Source organism: Canis lupus, chromosome 12, assembly GCF_048164855.1.
Source record: "Canis lupus baileyi chromosome 12, mCanLup2.hap1, whole genome shotgun sequence".
Classification (NCBI taxonomy): domain Eukaryota; kingdom Metazoa; phylum Chordata; class Mammalia; order Carnivora; family Canidae; genus Canis; species Canis lupus.
The window spans coordinates 32,583,791-32,608,836 of record NC_132849.1 but is presented as its reverse complement, the minus strand read 5'-3'; the positions used below and the strand labels follow the sequence as shown (position 1 = coordinate 32,608,836).

At 36.5% G+C, this 25,046-nt stretch overlaps 1 protein-coding gene and 1 long non-coding RNA gene across 11 annotated transcripts in view; one reads left to right on the top strand and one right to left on the bottom strand.

Moving 5' to 3' along the window:
• The window catches only part of SLC8A1 (solute carrier family 8 member A1), a 377,788-nt gene extending 353,848 nt beyond the window's left edge, over positions 1-23,940 (bottom strand). For 3 of the 6 annotated variants that reach the window (XM_072770422.1, XM_072770407.1, XM_072770420.1), the window contains exon 1: positions 23,522-23,831. The gene's annotated coding sequence lies outside the window, so the exon portion shown is untranslated. Of the gene's footprint in view, positions 1-23,521 lie in introns of all 6 variants that reach the window. The other 3 variants (XM_072770413.1, XM_072770409.1, XM_072770408.1) reach the window with 2 other exon arrangements.
• The window catches only part of LOC140601465 (uncharacterized), a 48,095-nt gene continuing 23,560 nt past the window's right edge, over positions 512-25,046 (top strand). For all 5 annotated transcript variants that reach the window (XR_012004472.1, XR_012004470.1, XR_012004469.1 and 2 more), the window contains exon 1: positions 512-23,258. This is a non-coding gene — a long non-coding RNA (uncharacterized lncRNA). The remainder of the gene's footprint in view (positions 23,259-25,046) is intronic.

Sequence of the window (25,046 nt, the reverse complement as noted above, 5' to 3'; positions counted from 1 at the left end):
GGCATTCAACATTTGTTGAATGAATAATTTGATAAATAAATGCTGTTCTATAAATAGCATCATTGGTGGATGTGATCTAAATGCGAACATCCGAGATACGAAGGAAGTTGGTGGAAAGTGCACTTTCATGGGATAAGAAGAAGATGTGTAGAAGGTAGGAGCAGATGTTTGATCAATGGAGCAAGATCAACAATTCATGCTTGGAGAACCAATACTAGTCATGAAAAATCATCCATATTGTAAAATAATTACTTTTAGAGGGATTAATAATTAATTAAACTAACAAAACATTATCTTTCAGAAAAGAGAAAATTTGTTTCTTCTGAACAATTAATTCAAATATTAGCGAAAGAAATAATTGCTAAATAATTATTTGTTGAAATCCTGTTAAGTGATCAACACTGTGGAGGATGACATAAAATCTAAATATGCCTCAGCACTGCATCTTTTACTTTAGTGTTAATGCTAATGATTCACAGTCAAACATTTTCTGTATTTTTCCTAATTGGCTGCATTTTTGTTTGTCTCATAGATAACATGGTCTTAGAGGTGGAAGAACTCTTTAAGATCACTTCACTAATATTTAGCCCATATTTTGCTAAATGTAATTTTTTACCTGCAGGACATGTGCTTTTATCATAAACATGATGATGATATAATATAAATAGCATATGAGTGTATTATATATATTTAAAGCGACTTTCTATAGTGCCACGTGCTTTTCCATTGTCCATATTTATGCATTTTTACTCTGTTGGTATAGAACTGCTATATTCTATCTATAAGCATTTTAAAGTTTGGTTGCTATTTTCTCATCAGTCAGCTCATTAGGGAAAATGTCATTTCCATAAGAAAACTTTCCCTGATTACTTGGACCAAATCAGATTCCCTGCTATACACCTTCTACTTCTAGAAATACACTTACCATAACTGTAATGAGTTAAAAATGTAATTTGTGTTTAATACCTCGCTCTTCAACTGCAATATAGGCTCATCGAAGGCAAAGAATGTTCAATCTAGTGTTCCCAGCATCTAGCTTAGTCCTTTGTGCAAAGTACGTGCACCTAGCACATTGCCAGGCCTATGTGAAGTGCCCAATAAAAGACTGCATGCCTAAATGAACACAAAAAATAATTGAGAACCTACTTTGTGCTTCCCTTAACTGTGCAAATTATATAACAGCAATAATATGATTTGAGATCCTCTTTCTTGGCCAACCCACCATTCTCCCTCATGGGAGATGGCAGATTTCATACTCAGGCCCCTTAGGAATAATTCTTTTTTATTCCTTCAATTAGTATCTGTTTTCACCTGTTATGTGTGAAGCTGAATTTATCTTCTGAATCTTCCATTTTTTTGGATAACTTTTTACCAGCCAGCTAAGCAGATCATTTTAAATTATTTGAGTTGAAAATGCCCTTAAAGGCTAGATGTCCTTCCCTAGCACATCTGAAAATTAATTGTCTGGCACTCTTTGAACACTTTTAATCACCCTTAAGAAACACACTTCTTTGCAAGGAAGCACATAGCTCCTTGCTGTATCTCTCAAATTACTGGAAATTTCTTTATGTTGTTTGGAGCTCTTCCATACTGTAAAATCTCTGGTGGGGTGCTATTGTTACACTCTAAACATAACCCTCAATTTTTGGATGATGGACCTTTCCATACAGGAAGGAAGCTTTTATGCCTTCTCAAATAAATGTAAGCATCCACCGCTCCTTCATCTGTTTGCCACTGACATTCTTTCCAGATGTTTTGCCTTACTGGTCATTTACATTGTAACTCTTTAAATATGCAGTGTCTTAAGTACAGGATTCCCCAGGCGAACAATTTAGCGCTTTGAACAGTGGGTATTTTGCCTTATAAGAGTTTCATAAGGATCCCAGGATTCACTATGAACTCACTGGCAGATTGTCCTGAGATTACAGGGCATGATCAAAACACTTTTTTTATTTGTTAGACTGTGCCAAATGGCACAGAAAAATGAAGAGCTTGATCACTGGCAAAGGCACAGTTATATTTTATCAATTCATTTTCTTCACAAATGTTAATGGTAATGAACCAATCAACCATTGCTTTGGATTGCTCTATGTGTGCTTTACCTTCTCCACTTTGACAGGCTAATGATACAAAGCAATAGAATTGGTTATGCTACAAATTGTTAAACAAATGATCAACAAATTTACTCAAACAATGTCTGCCAGAAAAATACACTCATGATGTAGGAGGAATAATATAGAATGTGAAAAACAGTATCGAAATCCTCTGCTTCAGTGTGAGTATCAAATATGATGGAATTTATTTCAGCAGGTGCCTGAGTCCGGATGCTTAATCAGATTACGTGCCTTGAAACATAATTCTACTCTCAGACAATAAGATGTATATCTCTCTTTCCAACAAATAATTCTCATACTCCATAAAGTATTCTATGAGTCATTCCATGTTTTAAAAATTCTGAGAATCGTAACATTTTTATAAAACACAGAATATAACATATCAATGAAGAGAAGTTAGAAAGAATATGTAGAAACTGGGAAAATATGTTCAAGAACACCATATTAGTGAGGTTTCCTATTATTATCATCCTAATCTATTGTATATAATATTGTTCCATATATCTTTTTTGAGAAAAATATGGCATAAATACACCAAATATTGTTGAAATACATACTTCATTTTTCCCCCAGTTATTCCATCTACACCATGCCTTGTATGTAGGAAACATGCCGGGCTTTCCAGTCGCCAGAGGTGAAAAATACATTCCGTCAGGCTTCTTTGAGAAGGTGGCATTAGAAATGAAATATGTAAGATGTAGAGATCCATATCTCTAAACACCGATATATCATTACTCAGATTTTCTCCTTAATATTCAGCAATTTTCAACACTTTAGATCCATAACATACATTTTCCCTAGGTATTTTAGAAATTCCTTTAGATATAGAAGATAGCTGATTGAGAAGAACATTTCACATTCCTCTCTTTTTTGATTTTCCAAATGATGTAAGTCTAGTTTGGATTTCCTTTCTAAAACTAATATCTCCAAGCTCCTAATCACCTTTTATTTTGCTTGAATACAGCAGCATATAAGCCTTTATCATTCCTGAGGTTTTGGCAAAGATAATTGGATATACTGACACAGTAAACTGAGGGGGGAAAAGTTTATTGCAACTCACAACTCAAAATAGACAAGCACCAGTTCAACTGAGATACTTCCTTTAAAATAAGCAAAACTGCCAACTCTCACTACTTTGGTGTTTACTCTGACTCCAAGGAGGGAGGAACAGGAATGAAAGGAGCCCATTGCGGTGCCTGCTGACTCAGACTGGTTTTCCCATTGCTGCTAGGAAGGCAGCACAGGTTGCATAACTGAGACAGCTTAATGGTCAGCCATGGCATCGACACAGACACTTGTGCTTAAGCACTTTTTCATGCTCCAGTAAGTAAATTGTTAATGGACAGATAACACCATCTTAATCTCTGATACTACTTCATGGAAAAACAATACACCCAGTCCCAGGGAAGGAGAACTTTAAAATAATAACAGCAAGCAGTTAAAGAGATGAAAGCCAGCAGACTGCATATCTGGCTTTGAGTTTAGCATTAACCTTCAGATAGGAATGAGTATTTGAATAAACGTTTACCCACTTAGAGGCACGTGCTATTAAAGGGTGAATAGACAGAAAACTAAAGGTCTTTGTACATGTGTGAAATACCACAAGATTAGATGAAATGTCAGACTAGCCTTTGCTGTCACCACAAGGGGGACACCTTCTGTGGATGGAAATAAATAGACTAAAAGAAAGTGAAGGCTTTTTTTGTCCATAATCCTCCCCCCCCCGCCCCCCGGCCCCACCAAGTTCACTGAGAAAGCTGGCAAAAGACTCTAAATGCCAGGGAACTGCCGTGAGATAGACTTTAGGAAATTCAGGCCCATTAATATGCTCTTAGGGTTGACTGTTGCTGGCTCCTTTCATAGATATGCAGGCAAATTCTCTTGAAACACAATTCATAAACTGCTTACTCTCTCTCCAGTTTTTTGTGTTTTGTTTTGTTTTGTTTTGTTTTGTTTTGTGGGATTGTTTAGAGCTGCTCAGCACGTGGAAAGAATAAGCATGTTCCTTTTTAACTGTCAAAAGGGAAGTCTCAGATGACAGTGTACTTTTGAGCAAAAGCAACTGCTTTTCTTTTTAAGTGAAGTAACCAAAAGGGGTGGGGTGGGGGGAGGGAGGAAAAGAAACCCAAGCATTTTGCACTAAGCTATTAATCTCTTCATTCATATTTCGTGTTCCTCCAGACCAAAAGGTGACTTAAATTCACAGGAGTTCTTTCTCTGTGCCATCTTAGTATGAAGTATGATTTGATTTTTCTCCTTGACTGAGGTTTTTCAGGACTGGGCTCATATCTTACTCTCACATCTTCATGAATTACTCATTATAATCTTTCAGTGAGAGCAGAGAGAGGACACACAGTGTTCTCTGATGGAGACTTCTATCTACGCCAAGGTCGATTGCAATGCTGGGTGAGTCTCATGCTCTGTGATAGAAAAAAGAATGGTGGGTTTGGGAATGGAAGATCTGTGCCAGAATCCCACAAGATAATCATAACTGTGGAAATAATCATACTGTATGGACGGCACCTCTCATTGATGGAGTGCTTACTCGGTGTCCTGAGTGCTTTGCAAACATCTCATGAAGCTGTTGCATCAACCCAGGAGGTTATCATTGTCCCTGTTTTACAGATAGGACACTGAGGCTACGGTGACACACTGCCAGTCATTTATAGCAGAAACCGAATTTGAAATCAGATCTATCTGCTCAGTTTCACCATCTGTAAAATAAAGGTATAATCCCCCCACCCCGATTTTGCTGTGCATAAATGGGAGTACAGAAGCCCTTTAAATCAAAAAGAAATATACATGCCAAAGCATTGTGTTAAGGACAACTCGGCATATAGACCAAGTGCAGAATGGAAGCTGGGCTCTTCATAAGGCGAAGTACAAGGCAGAGGAAAGTAGGAGGAACTTTCCTTCCCAGGGCCATGGTTCTACTCCTTGTCACTAACCTAGAAGTTTCTTCTTGCTTTTCTGACATTCAGCTTTAGTCCCTTGAGGTGCCAGAGCAGCTTTGTCTACTCTCTGGTAGTAAGGGGACAGTGGCACATTGCTGGAAGGGGAAGCGGGAGGGAGACTCAGTTTCACTTTGGGTTTAAAACGCTTAGGTTGGAGAAAGAGAGAGGATAGAAGAGTCTGGAAGGCCAAAGAGCATACAGATTCCGTTTTCCCCCTTGAGACCGTCACAGCACTTAACTCTCAGGCTTCCGCTCTAACAAGAGCCATTAAGTGGCTTCCTGACACCCTTCCTCTGTGGGGTTGGTCTCTGAGCAGGAAAAGGATCAGGTTTGTTGGCAGAATTTTCCCCTAGAAGCAATCCCAAAACTTTAGCCAATAAAACACTTCTTGCAGTCCTCAAGGAGCCAATACAGTATCACTTTATTAAAAAGCCCATCCTCAGATTTTTACAGCCCAATGTGAAATGAAGGAACTCACTCACCTTCACAGGAGGATACACTTCTTTTAAAAATCTACTTGTTACAGTAAAACATACTTAACATACAACTTACTCTCTTAACCATTTTGAAGTGTGTAGTTCAGCAGTGTTATTATGCAACCATCACCACTGTCTATCTCCAGAATTAGTTTGCAACAGCATGGATGAAACTGGAGAACATCATGCTAAGTGAAATAAGCCAGACACAGAATGACAAAAGCTGCATGACATCCCTTACACGTGGAATACAAAAACCCAAACAATCACAACATAAAACAAAACCCCCAAACCCAAACACAGAAAAAGAGATCAGACTTGTGGTTACCAGAGGCACAGGGTGGGGATGGGGAACTGGAAGAAGGTGATCCAAAGGTACAAACTTTCTGTTATAAGATGCATGAGTACTGGGGATGTGATGTACAGCACGGTGACTACAGCTGACACTGCTCTATGGTACACGGGAAGTTGTCAAGAGAGTAAAATCCTGAGAATTCTCATCACAAGGAGAATTTTTTTCTTTTGTATTTTATTCTTTCTTTGTTTTTAGTATATCCATATGAGATGTTGGATGTAAGCTGAACCTACTGTGGTGCTCATTTCACAATATATGGAACTCAAGCCATCATGCTGTATGCCTTAAATTCATACAGTGAGGTATGTCGATCACTTCTCAACAAAAATTGGAAAAGAAAGCTGAATTGATGGTAACATAGAGTACAAAGGCACTTAGCAGAAACTGGGGAGAGAAGGAAGGGTCATATTTTAAAAAGGTGTTAAAAAAAGGGAAAGAGAGTAGAATGGTTGTTGTCAGGGTGGGAAAAGGGGGGACATGATGATACATTTCTAACGTTTTACATTGTACCACTAAATCTGTGTTAAAAACAAATACACACAAAAATATTTTTCCCCTTACCTATCAAGACACATTCATGAGACCCATTTGATGACATTAATTATGTATATGTTTTTTTTTTCACCAAGAAACTAGGGAAAGTGTGGATATTTTACTTGTACCCAAGAAAAATATGCATCATTTAAATATCATCAATCACTTGGAATGTGCAATCACATATTTATGAGGGCAGATGCACTGTGCTTGACTTTAAAACATGTGGCTCATTGGAAAGCATGGAGAGAGAGATTTTTGTTATTATTTTAACCTTTGCTTATTGATGTGGGCTCTAAACAGAAACTTTAGTATTTCAGAAAGTAATAAGCACAGAATAATAAGTTTTCAGATCTTCATTTATTCCTTTCATATCTTCTAATTGTTTGTTTTTCTAAAGCTTCCTCTCATATATGGAATGCATTTACTTTGCTTCTTTTTATAAATATAAATACATTAATTTATTCAAGACTGATTATAACCTCCTAGATACCTACTGTTTCAATAATAAGTGTTGAGGAAACAAAGATGTGTATCTTTTAGGTACTTAATGAATCTTCATTATGAAAAATTCTAGGTATATCCTGAAGGTGCAAAGTTGAATGTAATGTAATATTTTGAGATGATTTGTGGGGTGTGAGGTAGAATCATAGATTCGGAATTACCTATTCAGGTAGCCAGGGATGTCCAAGGATAAAACTCAAAATGAAAGACATATGATCTCAATTTGGCAAATATATTGAACATAAGTATTAATAATATCACTGAAAAGAAGCAAAAATTATAAAGTACAGTAAACCTTTATGATGATTGACATCTAGTTGGAACATATGGCAAAGAGGAAAATCATGTTAGAAACATGTATTATACTAGACACAGAATAAGAATATCTAGAAATCAGTAACAATGAGAGATTGGCAAACAATATTTTCTCAAATCTGGGCTTGAAAACTCTGCCATTCACTCTACTTCCTACCATAGTTCTACTTCTTCAAATAAGAATGTGAAAATAACAAGAAGTTCTACTTCTTCAAATAAGAATGTGAAAGTAACAAGCCCCCAAAATTACTGTTTTGAAGTTATGAGGCCAAAAGGCAAACCAACACAGAATAGATTCTCTCCACATATATATAAAGGGTATTTCATAACATTATCTGTGTTTCTCCTGTGCATACAACTTAACAGTTGTGAGGGACCTTAGGTAATCATCCAAGTCAAGCCCTTAGTCTAACCTAAAGAAGCTTAGGTCCAGAAAATGAGAATGGATTTACCAAGATCACAGAACTAGAGAACTAGATCCCAGTTCTCCCTCCATTATAATCCAGCAGTCTTTCCCATATTATGTATGCCAATGGACAACCAGTCAGTAGCTATGTTCTCTTTGTGATGAGATTTCCATCTTCTTCATTTTCTCTCTCCCAAGCTGCTTTTTTTTTCCTTTAACACACTTGATACTTTTTCCCTTTTTGTAGCTCTGCGAAACTTCAGATCAGGTCTGATCCATCCAAATGTGTGTGCCATCTCCCCTCTGCAGGCTTCTGCAATCACTACAATCAAATACTTGAATCATTTGGCCCAAATTCGAATAACAGGTCTGACAGGTCTGGCTGTCCCACTGCCTTTTGGTGACTCATCCATTTAACTTGTAATTTCTTTCAGGTACCTGGACATTTTTGTCCTGAATCCAATAGCTTTTTTGAAAAACATTTTTAGTGCAAACACTAAAAATAAGCTCCAGGTTCCAAAGAGGAAGCACAGGCATGAGAAATTGTTTCTGAGACTAAATAAATTACAATTATGTAACGCCAAATGGGACCTAGAGATTATTTAGTTCCACCTTTCCTTTGGCTGATGTTCAGAAAAGCTCATGTCATTCATTCATGAGTGTAATTTGTGTTGGCCATTGGCAGAGCTGGGATCAGAAGCAAGTGCTTCTGTCCTTCTGTCTGATGATCTTAGGAAAATATGGGGTCTGGGGAACAAAAAACTCTTTGTCATGTATCATATTTTTAAGCTTTCTCATTCATTTTTTCATTTGTCCACACACCCTCAAATGAAGTGAAATCATTATTATTATCATTCATTTACAAAGGAGGAGGTAAAGCTAAAAGTGAACTGAAAAGTCATACTACGAGATGAATTTTGATACTAGATTTATCAACTTTGTACTGTTTACTTTTTACATAAGTACTATACTAAATAAAGCTGAAAAGTTATACATCAGTTGATACACAATTTTATGATTGTTCATAGACATGATTTCTTCAGTGTTCATGATAACAAAAGCTGCCATTTTGAATGATGGTTATTCAGATCACAAGACATATGGAAAGAGCATAGATTTTAATGTCAGGTAGACATATGTTCAAATTCTGGCTTGTCTACTTTCAATGTAGTAGCTCAACAAGTGGTAGTCATAATAATTTTTATTATTATTTATGTCTGAAAGTAAATCATCTTCTTTTGGGGGGTGTCGTTTTGTTTGTTTTGTCCTTCAAATAACACATATAAGCGAAATCACACAGTATTTGTCATTATCTATCTGATTTATTTTACTAAACCTAATACCCTCAAGGTCCTTCCATGTTGTTGCAAATGATAAATCATCTTTTAAATATATAGGACAAAAGAGAAGGGTCTAAGTCAGGACAAATTCTTAAAGCATATTTTTACTTCTTTTACACTTATGCCTTCTTATTTTTCATCAGATGATAATGACTAGGACAATTCATGTAAAATGAAAAGCCATACCAAGAAACAAAGAGTGAGTTTAGGATCAAATTATGGATGTATCAGTTAGTGAGTAAAAAATCAACATGTATCATGAAAGCCTCTCTAAAAGTCTATTTCTCTACTGTTACATACACTTTTGACGATGAACATTACAGCACAATGGCATTCCAGTGGTTATGAAGTCCAACTTCTTCATCCCACAGAGAAAACAAAGGTCTGGAAAAAGATTAGTGACTTGCTAACTATTGGACCTTAAAGACAGGACTTGGGATTTTGAGTGTAGTAGTTCTGTTCCTAGTCTCCAAACATTGAAATTGATGCCTATTTAAAGATTTACCTCCTTTTTGGATAGACTTAGCCTTTGTCATAAAGGACTGTCAGTAGTTATTCAATTATTAGATGCCAGAAATTATTTGGCTCTCAAATGATATCATTTTACCCTTAAAAAAAAAATAAAGCAGACCCATTCAGGAGCTATGTTCAGGCACTTATACCTTACTCATTACCACATTTTCCTCATTGGCAGGAGGTACTTTGACTCTAATAAATGGAAGAATACGACACCTGAGTCAAATTTTAGCTGTTATCTCAGTTTTTGATGTTATCTAAATGGTATATCCATATTGGTCTAAATAGATGATTTGACTAGGTATACTTGGAATATCTACTTGTATACACTGGTAAACTGAGATCAGTTTCCAGATCCAAATGGAGGCACTACTCAAGTGGTGTCTGGTGTTGTCAGATTAAAATCCATTTCCAAAAGTAATACACAAAAGGATTTCAGAACCATCTAAAGATAGAAAATATTGCTCTATGGCAAGTACTTCAAACAGTTGTATCAAGATCTGGATAATGTTGCTAAAAATGCTAATGGAAAGTTCTCACTATCATCATATGTTATTTTTGCCCTCATAGCCAGATTAACTGACACTTCATTTTTAAAAAGTTATTCTCAGAATATTTGTGGGTATTGGAATATAAAATAATGAAAAGAGTATTCATTTAAAAGAGAAATATTTTAATCACCCTCTTCTCCGTGTAAGTTCTCTCATATTGAGGCTGGTGAGGTTGATAGCTTTTGCAGTTGGTGAGTTTGGATAACCTACAATAAATGGACTATATTTTGGAGCTAATCAACCACCAAAGCCTTCAACGTGTAATGAGTAACGTTATTAAAATCTGTTTATTAGTCGGGTGGACCTTATGATGTAAAGAACCAATAGGATTCTTAAAATTAACAATTTAAAACTAAATGAGGAAGGGACAGGCCTCTTGCTTGGGGCATGTGGAAGACTAAAGAAACACATAACTCCTTACAGAACATTTTCTTCTAGTTCTCCATTCGATGAGAATTATTTTGGCTCATTTGCTTCATTATTCAATAAGCATTTATGGACTACACCCACTGTATGTCAGACACTGTGCCAAGCCCTTCATATACAAAGATGAGTAAGATAAGTACATGCCCCCGAGTTGCTTAGAGTCTAATGAGGAGGCAGAAAAATACACGTTGACAGTACTAAGTAGGATCATGGAGATCTTTGCAGGGCTCAGTAGGAGCCCTGCAACAGGAGAATACAGATCAGAATATGATTGGGGAAGGGCATTACAGAGAGAATGGTTCTTATTTTGAGTCTTAAAGCAAGGGCAGGGTTTGTTAAGTGAAAAGATAAACACTAAAGAAAGAAGGTATGAACAATTAAGAAAATAGAGATCAGAGCCCTTTTGACTGTTTCAATGAATCAGCAGTAGTTTGGTAAAGCTGAGACAAAGAACATTTTTTGGGAGATAGAGGACAGGCTTAGAGACATAGGCAAGCCTACAATTTCAAGGATCTTTGGCACTAACCTAATAAATTTTATCCTGGAAGTTATGAGGATTCATTAAAAGATTTTTTTTTTACATATAAGGATGCTGATTAAAATTGTGTTTTCGCAAGATCATGTTGGCAACTAAGTGGAGGATATTGGGAGTGGCCAGGCTGGAGGAAGGGCATCTCTTAGCATGCTACTGAGGTAACTCATGTAGTAACTATAAAAGGCACTGGCTATAGATATAAGAGACATTTAGGAGACATGAACTACAGGATTTAAGGACTGATTTGTTGTGGTAGGGGGACAGTAAGTCAAGGAAAGTAGTCTAAGCTGACTTTTTGGTTTAAGGTTAATCAAAGAGTCAGATAAACCACAAAGATCAGTCGGGTGGATAATAAAAATAATGCGTTTAACTTTGAAAACATTAAGTGTGGGTATGCCTGGGTGGCTTAGTGGCTGAGTGTCTGCCTTCCGCTCACGGTGTGATACCAGGGTCCAGGGATAGAGTCCCACATCAGGCTCCCTGCGAGGAGCCTGCATCTCATTCTGCCTGTGTCTCTGCCTCTATCTGTGTGTGTCTCTCATGAATAAATAAATACAATCTTAAAAAAAAAAGAAAACATTAAGTGTGAGTCAAGGGATCTGCAGACATGGGTCAAATAGACAGTTGGATGTATGGATAGGAGTGTGGACAGTAAACATTAGTAATGGGAAACTAGAATCAAAGGTAAAAGTGATGGTAAGATAGCACCTGGTTGCTCCAAATTCGTTCAGATGCTTTGCATAAGTAAATTACATACCAATGCATGAAAACTTTTCAAAAGAAAATCGTGAACCAATCAGTGGACTGAGGAAATCTGGAGATTGGAAGAGCGGCCATTAGATTGCAAATGAGCCAATATAGTTTCAATGTTCAAAGCCAAGTCAGCCTAACCTTATAACATTTAGGGATTTTAAACTAGCTGGCACATGATTTCTGACTTTCATCATGATATTTTACATAACTACACAAAAGTGCTTTGAACCAAATGGAGAAATACAGACTGATTGATAATGCAATTAGGTGAAATCCTTACTAAACAATTGTGCTCAAAGACTGCTGACTCAGGATGGATAGAAAGTGAGTGGTGTGCTGCATGGCACTGTCCTTGGCTTTGGTCAAATACTTTGTCAGAGTATCAGATAAAGACATAAAAGCCACTCTCACAAAAGATATCAAAGTTGAAGAATAAAAACAGGCTGGATGACATTTAGGATCCACAAAGACCTTAACAGATGAAATTTGATAGGGATAGGTCTCAAGATCCTGCACATGGAGCTCTTAAAATTATTTGCAACATATTTGTTGGGTGAGTTGTAGTTATCAATCCCCTTGACACATAAACTAAGTAAATTAGAAAATAGAAAGAAACTAGTGCACATTTAAAGAAGAGTTTTTAGGCATTATTGTAAGCTGGAATTCATACACATGTCATAAGAGACTCCACTGAAGAAACTGGAGCCATAGAGAAAGTTTGAGGGAAATATAGTAACTGCAGGTCTTCAGAGACTCCAAGGGATGTCAGTTGGAATAGCAATTATGTTTTGCAAGATTATAAAGACTAAAAGTAGTATTACTAGATACAAGAAGTTACCTTTCTTTATTATGCTCCTTTATGCACTTGCCCACAGTGGAATGGATAATATTGACTCTGGACCCATATTTGTCCAGCTCTACTATTTACTATTTATTAGCTGTGTGACCTTGGGCAAATTTCATTAGTTCCTCCCCATCTCTTTTTCCTTATCAGAAAATGAGGTGGTGATAGGGTCTAGCTCATAAGGTTATTGTCAAGATGTAATGAGTGAATACAAGTAAACACAGTGAGAAAAGTGCCTGCCACATAGAAATTGCTTTGTGTTAGCAACTATTGTTATTAGTAGTTATAGGAACATAGAGGACAATTGCCCTCCACTCCCAAGGAAATACTAGGAAGAAAAAGAGATTTAAAGAGAAACCCTTTAAGCAGCTTTTTAAAATTTATGAATTATTTGTAAGCCAGTTGATAGAAGTTGGTGACAGTTTCCAAGGCTTCTAGTTGCTGGTTCATCTGTACAACTCCCATCAGAGTATATGGGAAATCAGCTGCAAGTAATAACTCCACCCTAGAGCCCAGGACAAATTTCTGCTTGGGTATCTGACAAAGTTAGGTACTTCTTTAATTTCTTTATTTCTTTTTTTTTTAAGATTTTATTTATTTATTAATGAGAGACACACATACACATACACACACACACAGAGAGAGAGAGAGAGAGAGAGAGAGAGGCAGAGACACAGGAAGAGGGAGAAGCAGGCTCCATGCAGGGAGCCTGATGTGGGATTGGATCCTGGGTCTCCAGGATCACTCCCTGGGCTGAAGGCGGTGCTAAACTGCAGAGCTACCTGGGCTGCCCATACTTCTTTTACTTCTGAGCTCATCTTGCCATCATACTTTACATACTTTAGATTTAGATTTAGATTTTACATGCAAGTTTTTGACCTCTATATCAATGGCAATTCAGTATCTTTGACTGATTCCAAGTCCTATTCCAGGAAAAAGAAAAGGCCTCAAGCAACTTTTACTTTTAAAAATTCCCAGGCATAAACTGAAGTCCGAAGAACCACAAGCACAAAGCAAATACTAGATTTTTATGGGAAATGGAAAAGACTTATTTGTATCTCTAGGAGATCAGAGCAACCTTGACATTTTGGTAACAGCTAAATCAGTGTGACACTGCTTCTAAATTGTGGTTTGCAGTTTTTCATACCATCGAGTTATCTACCCAGCAATCTCATTAAAATTTCTGGATCAAATCTTGAAATCGCATTCATCATCCCTTCTACTCCATCCCTGAATGACCACTTTCTCCTAGAACATCATTCTACAGAAGGCTGAAGTCACAAGATATTATCCCTTGAAAAAATAAAATCTATGGACAAATGACTTTGAGCAATACTGTATACCATAAAAAGTGCCTAGATATTTCCAAGGCAGATTGTTTTATTAAAAGCTCCAAGAATCAATTTACCTAGGTTTTTTGTAGTGTCCCTAGTTTGTTCATTCATCAAATTATTTTTAGTCTATAGCCCATTAATATATTATACATCTTATTTGGTGAAAGACTTGGTAACTATTACTTTTAGCTGCTTTTCCTTGAACACCTACTCAGTCTCATTTATTCTTGAAAATAGTCTTTTAGTTAGGGCAAGCATATGTTTCAGTTTGCCTGGGACATTCCCAGCTCTTTGCTGTTGATCCAGTGTAATTATTAACAGTTCTCCTTTTTATTCTCAAGAATGTCCTCATGAATTGTATAGACATTTGACCTGCAAGGTGTCTATTACTATCATCTGAATTTTATTTTTAAGGAGGCTCCAAGCCTAGTGTGGAGCCCAATGCAGGGCCTGAACTCACAACCCTGAGATTGAGACCTGAGCTGAGACCAAGAGTCAGATGTCCAACAAACTGAGCCATCCAGGTACCCCTGCATTTTTTCCTTTTGCTTGCCTTTCTACAGTTTACCCTATCTACTGCAGTCAGAATTAACTTTAAACAATGTAAATTAATATATTTCATTTCTCAGTCCATAATCCTCCAATGGATTCCTAGTACCCTCAGAACTAAAGTCCCACAACTGAGTCTTCTCAATCGTGGGCTTCAAAGACCTAATAAATTGGCTGCTAGCTATATCTCTGATGTAATTTTTTTTTTTTTTTTTTTTACCATTCCTATTTTTTATGCAGCCTCACTGGGCTCCTTACTGTGTTTGTAGAACAGATCAAGCATGCTCCTACTTCAGTGAGTCTATACTTGCTGTTTCTTCCCTCTCTTGAAAATCTTCCCCCTAATCATTCATATGACTTGTGTCTACACCATATTTAATTTTCTGTTCAAGGTCATTTCCTCCAACCACCCTATCAAAAAATGCTTTCCTTCTTTTTCTCTCTTTATCCTACTGTACTTTTATTTGGTGTAGGTATTGTTTGAGTTATATTTCTAATGCCCCACTTATATTAGCACTGTGGAACCTCCATTAAGGTGTATGTATCATTTTATATACAATTTCTACTATGTTCAGTTCTTCAACACAAATTGGCAAAATAATTAAAAATGATTACACATACTTTCTTGGAAAGAAAAAAAATTGACATAGAAAACTGACATTTTAAGACAATGTTACCAATTTTTCTTAAATCTCTCCAGTCCTAGGTGCTTTGATTAGCAAATACTCTCTTTTGACATGCATGCAGTCTTTTAAAGAACATGGATTCAATCTGTGTTTTGTTTTTGAAAACTGATATGTAATTGAGCCAGAGACAGTTGGAAACAAAAAACTTTCTAAAGATCAGCGGGTAAGACTCCTAGTAAGATCAAGAAAATACTCAAGAAGAGAAGCGTTCCTTTGAATCCTTGACTGGGTGTGTAGACATCATCATGCCCTTTGGGAGCTACCTCTGGCCCACCTAGCAGCAATTTCAATCCTGGGCCCCATCTCATCTACCACACGGGAGGGGCCTAACCAAATCTTAAGAATAATAATATACCATCCAAGGGGAGCTGTAGCTTCAACTTTCCTCAACTCATAGCAGTAACCCTACTGGGATCCTATGCTGAGAAAACTTTCCTCTGCAGAGACTGCTGGCCTAGGGGTCCTAGGGCTCTCTGACCTCTGGGCCCAGCCAAGACAAGCTGTGGTCTCAGTTTCATTGTGTTGCTGAGACTTTACCTCTGGTGACAGACTTGCCATTTATTTTGAGAAAAACACTTTATTTATTTTGAGAAAAACACAAAAGCCTGGGGCCTTTTGGTCAGGCAAATTGCATAGATGCATCTAATATCTTATTTTAAAAGAAAAAGGTTAAAATTGTTAAGACGAGAGAGAGAGAGAGAGAGAGAGAGAGAAAGAGAGAGAGAGAATCTTTCATTCCCCCACTCCCCACCCCCTGGATTTAGTAAGTGGGACAGGTTTTGGTGCTGTAACCAGGGAATCAAAGTATCAAGGAACTTCTTCTGTCTTCCCACTCTGCTTTAGTCTTCATCCTAAACCAAGCAATTACCATGAAGCAGCAAAGGTTGTCTTCATGATGTCTAGACATTATCTTAATATACTCAAATAGATGATTGAAGGGAAAAAAAGAGCTTTGGGACATACATTCTCTATATTACTTATTTCATCTGTGTTCCCAAGAAAACATGGGCCTCAATTTTGGCTTTGGGATCCAGGGACTGAATTTAAGTTAAGTATATAATGTTACTTAAATTTAGTTTCTTAATAATGAAAATTTTGGTGTTGGTATGTTTTTGTTTTTGTTTTTGTTTTTCCACACTCTGAATTGCTCAGAAAGTTTAGTTTAATGAATTATCATGGCTGTTTACTCCTGATATGGTTGTTGACTATTGATAGTTAAAAAAAAATTAAAAACATGACCTATTAGGACTTATATAATTATGGGGTCAGCAGGAGCCCCACTTTTTGCCTGCCTCTGATCTTATTTGCTTTTTCTCTCTCCTACGTGCATCACAGTAGATATTTATCTATCTAAGGCAAAAGAATATTTAAATTAATAGTAGCAAAATCATCTCTGGGGAAACAATAAGATAAATGATTTTGCATGTGTGATAGAACAAAATAAGTGGTAGAGAGTGGATTTGACCTTTATTCCTCTGCATATGCATGATAAAAAGAGGAGAAAAGAGGTAAGTTTTCATTGCATGCTCTTCACAAAAATAAAATAAATAAATAAGTGGCTAACTCCTGTACAATTTGTATTGCCATAGTTAAAATATATTTAATTATAATTTTCATAAAACTAATACATAATTCTGCAATGTTGTATGCTAAATTTCTGAAGGTCCCATGCTTATAAGCACAATTTAAAATGTAAGCTGAATGTCAAGTGGAGTTCCTGTTCTTCATTTTAGTTTTATGAAATTGGAATTTCAATACAATTTAACAGGTATGTGAGATGGGCCTCTGAATGCAATACTAACTTTCATGATTCTTATCTCATTTTATACTTTTTGTCTAACTCATCTTTGTGACATAACAGTGAAGAATGGGGAAAGGATGTCAAAATTTTTACACGTTTTTATTGAAACACAGTGTAATGAACAGAGAGAAGAAGAGGATGGAATATAGTCACAAAATAATAATTTAACCTCTATGTCTGAAAAACATCCAGTCAGCATTATAAATGTTAGCTTACAAAGAACAATCAATATTATTTCTTTTTCAGGAATGTTAAATATAAATATTTAACATTAATAAATAATATTAAATATTAAATAAATATTGGTTCTTATTATTGTTTCTTATTCAGAAGCACTATTTTAAATGACTAGCTTACTCATTCAACAGGTTAAACTAAATGAACAGTAATCTGAGAAGAATAACATTGCTTGTTTTTTTTACCAGACACTATACTGAATAATTTTCGACATTACTTTTTTTCATACATTAATTTATTTGTTTCCATTTGTAAAAGGCCAGGAAACAATTGCGAGACAGTTGTAACACAGAAGCTAAGCACAGGCTTCAAATCCTGCCTCTTCTATTTACTTGCTGTGTGACCTTGGGCATAGTACTTAACCTTTCTATGTATCACTCTGTAAAATGGCTGCTTATCTTACAGAGCATTTGTCAGAATTAATAAATTAATATATGTGACTTGCTTAAAAGCATGCTTGGGAAATAATAGAGCTCAACATATGTCAAGATAGTTACTAGGAAACGTGCTCAGCATGGCATTAAGATGCATAGTTGGGAGTTAATAGATTTGTCTGAGTCTAGAATTCAAGGCTTTACTTCCCCTCCCGAAAAAGACTTTTTATCTCATAGCATGTATTTTATCTATATGGGTAAAACAGCAGTAAAACTAGGTAGGATTTAGAAATTGTTTGTAAAATTATATTTCTTTAAATGAAATTCAAGAATAGCTTGCAGTTGATATATATGATCATATATGATCACATTTTTTTTTTCTCTCCAGGGGCAAGCTGCTGAATAGACTAAAGGACTAGACTTATAATTACTACTATATATTATTATTAATTAGAACATAATGCATTACTCTGAATAGAGTAACTATTCAGTGGATTCTTCTATTTCTATCTAAAGCACACCTTTACTCAGACAATGATTCAAGAAATGTCTTAACTGGTACCCTTTTCTATTTATGATACTGGTTCATTTTTGAAATTGATTTTGTATGTCTCTTAATATTCATGAGTGAGTATATATCTGTATTTATTTATTCTTGATATAAACGGACAGTTTCCAGGCTCACCTTCATGGTATGATTTGGAGTAAGAGAGGAATTCAATGCTCATAATCAACAGTCAAAGAGTATATTCATTTAGTGCCTCCCAAAGGCTCAGTATTAGTGCTTGGTTGATTTTAGAAACTGGGTTGAAAGGCAGGCATTTAAGAATTCATCTAGAGGCACTTGAAGGGCTCAGTGGGTTAAGTGGTTAAGTGTCTGCCTTTGGCTCAGGTCATGATCTCAGGGTCCTGGGACCAGGCCCGGTGTGGGCTCTCTGTTCAGTGGGAAGTCTGCCCTGGCCCCCCACCCCCGCACCCCCACTGCCGTTCCTGTGTGTGCTCACTTTCTCTCAAATAAATAAATACAATCCTTTTTAAAAAAAGATTTCATCTATACTCTTTTTGAAATGTGATCACTCTTCTATTTGGAGTTTCTAGTTTCAGAGACTTCCTCAAGAGACCAATTTGATTTTAATATTGCGTACAAGGATGGTACCACCATTTATTGGTCACTATGTTAAACTCCTTGTTTGCATTTTGTTACTTAATCCCTTCACTGTAGTTTCTGCTGTTATTGTTCACAACTTACAGAGAAGAAAATGGAGGTCACAAAGATGATGTTACCTGTTCAGGGTCACACAGCCATGAGTATATTGAAGAGCCAGAATGAAATTCAGGTTGTCTGATTCCACCTACCCACAGCAGTCAGAACTCTGATTGCTGCTTCCATCCACTACCTTGAATTGTCTTCTTTATCCTGGGCTGAAAACTAAAAGTTTTAAATTTTATTTACCTGCATTTAGCCTAGACTCATTCCTTGCAGGGTTTGGACAACCCAGTCTTCATTTTCCACTTAAATAGAAAAAGTCTATGGCTCTACATATCATCATATTTTTGGCCAGTGTTAGTTTCTTATACATGTACTTTGATGTGTGATAAATTAATATATCTCCTGCATAAAGTCATGCACCCTCTTTCTAAAGGACTTGCCATTTTAGAGGGGCAAAAGGCAGGCAGCCCGGGTGGCCCAGAGGTTTAGTGCTGCCTTCAGCCTGGGGCATGATCCTGGAGTCCTGGGATCGAGTCCCACATCGGGCTCCCTGCATGGAGCCTGCTTCTCTGCCTGTGCCTGTGTCTTTGCCTCTCTCTCTCTCTGTGCCTCTTATGAATAAATAAAATAAAATATTTTTTTTAAAAAAAGGCAATGATTTGCCTATTCCTTAGAAAACTGTTGCTATCCAAAATTAACAAACCCTTTCAAGATGGCTATTTGATATTTGCTAAAACAATATAAAATTTCATTTAACATCTGTAGTTCAAAACCATAATGTAGCATATACATATATTCTTTATCTTTCAATAATTGTGGCTAGCATGCATATATTTCAGGCTAAAGTAATATGAGAAATGTCAAATAGATCCATATCAATCCTTTGGCATAGAGAAAACTTTTTTTTTTTTTTTTTTTTTTTTTTTTAGAAAACTTCTTTTTAAATGTGCTTAAACTTCTAAAGAGGAACTCCTTGTCAGCCAAGATTACATCAATAAAACTTTCAAAGACATAATCTCTTTGGGAAAGAGCTCATTTTTAATCTTCAGTTGTGGTTCTGTTAACTCCCCCTGTTGAAATAAATTGAAGTGGTTACCACTTTTTTATTGCCAAAAGGAAGTGGTTCTTAACCTTGGCTGTGTATTTACATTTCATGGGGTAGATTTAAAAAGTAAACTACTTTTGCCTGGACCCCATGAGCATATGTAGTTCATCAGAGGTGTAGTGGAGACATATCTCATCCCAAGTGATTCTCATGTGCAGGTAGGGGTGAGAAGCATGGGAAGAAGTCGATGGGATAGGAAAAGCCCCTTTTCTCCTCACTGGCACTAAAGTGCCACAGGAATTTATTCCCTTCTTGCTACTTTATATACCTTAAAACTACCTTTAAGATTTTCCTCTATCACAGAATTCTTCCAGTATCTTTCCATTACATTTGAAAATACTGTATAATTTTAAGATTAAGAAAGAAATGCAGCAGGGCACCTGGGTGGCTTAGTGATTGAATATCTGTCTTTGGCTCAGGTAGTGATCCCAAGGGTCCTGGGATGGAGTCCTACATCAAGCTCCCCGCAGGGAATCTGCTTCTCCCTCTGCCTGTGTCTCTGCTTCTTTCTATGTGTCTCTCAAGAATAAGTCAATAAAATCGAAAGAAAGAAAGAAGAAAGAAAGAAGAAAGAAGAAGAAAGAAAGAAGAAAGAAGAAAGAAAGAAAGAAAGAAGAAAGGAAGAAAGGAAGAGAGAGAGAAAGAAAGAAAGAAAGAAAGAAAGAAAGAAAGAAAGGAAGAAAGAAAGAAAGAAAGGAAAGAAAGAAGAAAGAAAGAAAGAAGAAAGAAAGAAAGAAAGAAAGAAAGAAAGAAAGAAAGAAAGAAAGAAAGAAAGAAAGAAAGAAAGAAGTGCAGCAAGAGCAGATTAGTTTTGATCAGAAAACCAAATGATCTGGATTCTAGGGAAACTTCACCTACCATTGATTAACCTCCGAGAAACTGTATCGCCTCTCTGGTATTCAAATCTCTTCCTTGGTCTCATGTCTTCTGTCACTTTTAAGGTTCTTGAAATCATCAGTGGTTTGTCTGAGACCAGTCAGTCTGAGACTAACCATCTGAGAAAATTTTATTTTATTTAAAGTTCCCAAAGGGATTTTTAAAAAGTAATGCTCTCATTTCCTTGAAACTTAATGACCTTTCTTGTGGGTCAAAATCTTTCATACCTCTGGAAAAGTAAACCTCTACTCTTTCTTTCATACCAACTCCCCTTTACATATTCAGGTAAGTTGTTTTCCATCAAAGCTCCTAAAAGCATTTGCTCTTCCTGATCATTGGAGTGCAACTGTCCTGGCCCAGGAGCTATTCTGACTGGCCCTGTCGTATACATGTGAACCTCAAATCTGTGCTGTATGTTTTTAGATAAATTTTGACTTCTTTATCATTCTTGGTTACCATGAATTTACTTCATATCTCAGCTAACTATAGCATAGAGCATCCAAGTCTTTTTATTTTTCACATAAGACTGTCAATACTCCTAATTCTCTTCTCAAAATATGACCTTCCCAAGATTTTCTGCACATACCACTAAGTGCTTAAGAAGGTGTAGTCAAAAGGTCAAGTGGTTTAACTATTTGTCAATTTTTTCCATATATATTTACATACTATATATAAAAATAGTAATAAATCTTTCTTTATTACTTATATTACACCTTCAAATTTGCTCGCTAAAGAAAAACAGGAGTAGGCATGTCTCATGAGAAATGTACACTTGAAATGTACTTGGCAGTAAGCAACTGAGAAAACAGCCAATGATGTCATATATGCATTGCGTCTGGTCACAAATACTAGTGACATAATTTATAATAACCTTTTACTTATTGAGAATTTCCCAGACTCCTGCTGTGCTGTTCCTTTCAAAAAACTGGTTGGTATGTAGTGTTTAATTAAGTGTCTTAAAGCCATCCTTTTGTAGGCCTGTTCCACTTTAGCCAAAGTTATGACAACTTGTCTCTGCGGGTTTAAAAAAAGAAGGCATAGTTTATTGCCTCTCTCTCTCTCTCAAAGTTACAGAGTATTAGTATTTTTAAGCAAGGTAAAATAGCCTATTTAGAGATGCATGAAGGGTAAGCTTCAATGTGCTGTTAATTTAATGTGTTGTCAGTGTAAATAACCTAGACATGAAAAGGAATAATTTGATAAAAACACCCATGTTTTAGTATTATAATTATTTTAATAATAATGAAGTATTATTATTGGAATAGAACCATGTTTTCTCCTTCTCTGCCACTTTTTTTGTATTACAGAACATTCACAATTTGAGAGAACCCACTGCATAACTATAGTCATCTTACCTATATCTCCTAAGCCGATTGCTTTTCCCGCTATCTGATTTATCCAAAGGACATCTCCTTGGTCAGTATTACAAATCATTTTATTATTTTCTTACACTTGTTTATGAATCATTTTGCATGTTATGCTTTGTCATCAGGAAAGGAAAAATCACATTCAATTTTTCTTTCTTTTTTTTCTCCCTCTCATGCTCTATTATAAGATTGAAAACCTAAATAATAAGGGAGTTCAAATCATGTGTGAAGTATAGACACATTATTCTCAACAAGAGAAATTTTAAATTCACATTTCATTTTCTTGTGCAAAAATTATTTTAATTCAATCTTGGAAAAACACACACATTTTACAGATACGACCTATAAATTTTTCTCTTGACTTTTGTGAGTGTTTGGTAATAGTTCACAGATTTTTGCCAACAATTTTAAAAAGACTGCGTTAATGATCTAATTATTGCAATTTGCTAGTTAACTAGAGTGGCATTTCAAAGTATTATTGATATGATTTGCCTGGATTAACCAGTATTTTAGAAAATAGACTAGAGTCATATATATATACTGGTATTGTTTTTGTCCTCACGTTTATACTTTTAGTTTGGATCCCTGAGACAGACAGCTTTTGTGGTTCTGCCACAATCTACTGTTCTCAAACATCACTTACAGTTAAACTATAATAATCTTTGGAGAAATCTCTCCTCAAGTTCGTCTGTTTCCAGTCATTAACAAAAAGGAAAGAAAAATGTTAAAGGTACGGAGAAAAGTCCAGTGCGTACAGCTGGTTTCAGCAATTTCAACTTGCGCAAGACCCGTGTTTGTGAAAGCAACTCAAGAATCTTTGAACAGGATGTAATCAACCTCCGATCTGCTGAGAAACACTGCAAAAATGACTTCCCCTGCCAAAAATAATAATGTCGTTTACAAGCAGCTCTTCCATGTCTAAGGAAGAACTAGCCACACGTGTGAGTTTATACTGGCTGCAGAGGAGCAAGCAAGAAGGGCAAATCCCACCTACCCCCGCCTAAAATACTCAGTAGCAGAACCCACGGGAATCTGTGGCCGGTTCCAGAGGTGCTGGCAATATCCAGGAAGATTCGTATCGACAGAAATCCAAATGGTAAGTGACCCCAGGACAAAGGGATTATATTTGGCAGCAATTCTGTGCTGTCACTTTCCCTCTGCAACCAAGCTGCCTTGCTTTGTGAAGGCAGAGCTGTTAAATGCTTCTTGGTCACCAGCCCCAACCCAAATCTTTCTTTTTTTTTTCCCCCTTTTCAAAATATCATTTGGCAGCTTCCCTTAAAGGACATCAAGAGCTCGGGAGGGAATATTCATGAATGATCCTTTAGATAAGTTTCATCACAAAAGCCCTGCACCTACCTCTGTCAAGTCTGGGCTGCTCAGTCCGCATGAGTTGGATGTGAAAAAAGACCCGGGATGATGGCTTCTCCGAATTTACCAGAAAGAAAGGACCTGGGATGCTTGTCCTTTAAGTGTCTCTAAACATGGTTTGCATAGCTGGATCTCTGCTTATCTGTGCCTTTCGGCTTTCGCTTCCATACATGGATCTGTTCCCAACAGTAACTCCAAGCTGTGGAAAAGAAGCTATCTGGCAGCTCTCCGCTTCATCCAACACATGGACGATAAAAATACACATATAGAGATCCTTCCAGCCAGGCCCAATTCCCACCCTGCCGTCCTGCCACTATGCCTTTTTGGAAATACACTTTCAGATTGGCATTTCTACTCCCCAGACGTTTAGAGAACAACCACCCTTCCCCTAATTCCCACACAGGGCTTTTAGGATGTGGGTTTGCTTCACTTTATGAAAACAGAGGCACAATTATAGTTCCTTACCAGGGTTTTCATCCTTAAGGATTTTAGCAATCAGATATGTACAAGACCTGCACAATGTTTAGTGAATGGATGAACATATAAATGAATGGTTAAACGAATGGACCCTGTATGTGAATGAATATGATACATATTTATTGTATTTATTTAATTAAGAGTAGTTAAAAAAATTAAGAGTAGTTGTTAACATTCGGAATTATTTGTCTTAAAGGATCCGGTAGGATCAGAAGGTCAAAGTAATCAAAGTAATCAAAATCCCTAAGACCTCCTAAGAAGGAGAGGCCTTGTTCTTTCTTAAACAGCTGCTCATTTAGGATACGGTGGCAGTTTCTACTAAGCTACCATCTAGTATATAGTTTGAAATTTAATGTTAAAGAATATACACTTGGATAGAATACTAATTTCTACATTTGTTAACTGTCAACGATACTTTAAATGACACATAACTGTGACCTAAGTTTCAAGGATGGGGTTGGGGAAGGAGTCCTGCTCTGGATAATAAAGATGTAGGTGAGACGCACTCCTTCAGGGGCCTGTGGAAACTCCACTTAGCCTTCCAGCTCCTGGAAATTGGGCTTTTCCGCTTTAAAATTTCTCTCTTTTTTCTCAGTCTGTTCTTACTCTTGTGTGTATGTGTATGTTTATGTGTGTGTGTATACACATATATGAGAGAGAATTTCCGAGTGACATTTTTCCATTCACCATTTTTTTTCCAAAGTCATGTTAAAACTCTTATAGGATCTCCTGTCTGAAGAAGAAAAAAATCAATTTGAGGTATACAGCGTTAACTCATTTTCTTGTGTACTGAAATGGAACTAGTTTGCTTAAAACATTCCAGAGGAAAAGGGGAGGGGTAGATGAAACAAGATTGGCAAAATGATAACCATCACAGGTGGTTGAGTGGTCAATAGGGCACTCATTATATTATCCTCTCTACTTCATGTACACTCCAAAATTTGTACAAAACAAAAGAGAGAAGAGTACAAAATAGATATATTAATGGTAAGTTTGAGGAATCTAGATTTGTGTAATCTCTGCATAACACACTAAG